This window comes from Schistocerca americana, chromosome 2 (genome assembly GCF_021461395.2).
Source record: "Schistocerca americana isolate TAMUIC-IGC-003095 chromosome 2, iqSchAmer2.1, whole genome shotgun sequence".
Classification (NCBI taxonomy): Eukaryota; Metazoa; Arthropoda; class Insecta; order Orthoptera; family Acrididae; genus Schistocerca; species Schistocerca americana.
Window position 1 is genome coordinate 178850435 of NC_060120.1, and position 1828 is coordinate 178852262.

General features: G+C 39.8%; 1 non-coding gene across 1 annotated transcript; it reads left to right on the plus strand.

The window, feature by feature from the left end:
- The first annotated feature begins 734 nt into the window (after nt 1-734).
- Nucleotides 735-808, plus strand: Trnat-agu. The gene has a single exon. It is a non-coding gene; the product is annotated as a tRNA-Thr (tRNA).
- Nucleotides 809-1828: the final 1020 nt, after the last annotated feature.

A 1828-nucleotide genomic window follows, 5' to 3' on the forward strand; every position in this document is an offset into this window, starting at 1 on the left:
GAAGTGCCAATTCCACATTACATAGGGGTGTCCAGATCCTACGAACTGTTTGTATCATTGTCCTTGGTTCCCGTATGGTTTGACACACTCTCATACAACAAATACATGATAGCTCGTTTTCAAGCTCCATGACTGATGTTCTAGTTTTTCAAGGGCGGTCAGCGAATGTGTCACTCCGAGAATATCGTTCATATTAAGTGCTTGTTTCAGGGCCTCTGTTGTTGCTAGAACCTCGGTCGCACAGCTGATTGTTCCAAGGGAACACTTGTACATAGCTCAGGTTGTCAGTATGCCGTACGCTGGACTACATTTAGTTCCTTGGTGGTAGATGTGAAGAAGGGTCTCGCTTGATATAGTAGATTGTAGCAGCGGATTTAATACTCAAGTCTGAGCAGCGCAGGGTTGTACTGAGGCATTCTTACCTCCACTTAGAAGGGCAAGAGCGAACTTGAGCATTGGTGCTGGTGTAGACCGACATTTCATTGGGGACCTGAGCAGTACAGAACGATGACGTAATGGAATTTATTTAAGCATATGTGAGTTAACCACGACACGTAGTTTGCCGGAAATTTTGAAAGAAAAAAATTTCTGCGGCTTCTCACCTAGTTCTGTTCGACGGAGCTTTGCGCTGACGAGCATTGCCTTGGAGCTCCAAGTGTCGTCATTCGCACCAGCTGCAGGAACCAGCTGCTTACTTCTTGGTTTCACCTACATGCGTGCCAGCCGCATGCTGTGGCGCCGTGGCTTAGTTGGTTAAAGCGCCTGTCTAGTAAACAGGAGATCGAGGGTTCGAATCCCTCCGGTGCCTACCAAATTTTACTCCCGCTATGAGATGCATCTACAGACAGTGATAAACAATTGATCATTATCTCCAAAGCAAGACGTAGGAGGTTCATAATATATTCAGTTTAGTACCTTGTACAAGTCTACAATCTACAAAAATTCTATTCAGAGGATAAGACACATGAAGTAGACGGTGAACTGCGTTTTTGGACTACTGGTAGATCACGACATTAGTTGGAAAACACACACCACACAATTGGTAGAGCGTAGAACAATTTAACTCAATTTGAATGTAGTTTTCAAAAAAAAGTGTCACTTATTGCCTCGGGAGGTATTATTGGTCGAAACGTGCCACGTTAAGGGGAGTAGAACGTCAAACGGGCCGACTTGGAGCAGGAAAGGTACCACACGACATTTTAATTTCCACTGCCTATATTTTTGCGAATAAATTCATAAAACTTTCTCATCATGACAAGGAAGGACTCAGGATTCACACTCATTACAGTGGAAGTTCAAAAACATAAAATACTTTTTTCACATGTGATATTTCATCATTTTTTTCACTTACTGTTGGCTGCATTTGTTGCTATAGGTACACTTTTCTTCACAAGTAAGAGAGATTCTTCAATGTGTTTTGCACAGCATACAAACCATACCTACAGTTGTATGAAACTCTAGAATTTATTTAATTTATGAAAAAACAAATGAGCTGTTACATTTTATAGTTAATTATCTCAATTTTTACCACAGTTTTTAATAGATTTGGAAAATTCTAGAGTTTCATACACCTGTAAGCATGGTTTGTATGCTGTGCAAAATTCATCGAAGAATCTCTCTTTCTTATAAAAACAAGTGTATCTATAGCAACAAATGCAGCCAATAGTAGGTAAAAAAAGGATGAAATTTCACATAAAAAAATTATTTTGTTATGTTTTTGAACTTCCACTGCTATGAGTGTGAGTCCTAAATCCTTCCTGGTCATGCTGACAAAGTTTTATGAATTTATTTGTAAAAGTATAGACAGTACAAATTAAAATGCCCTTGG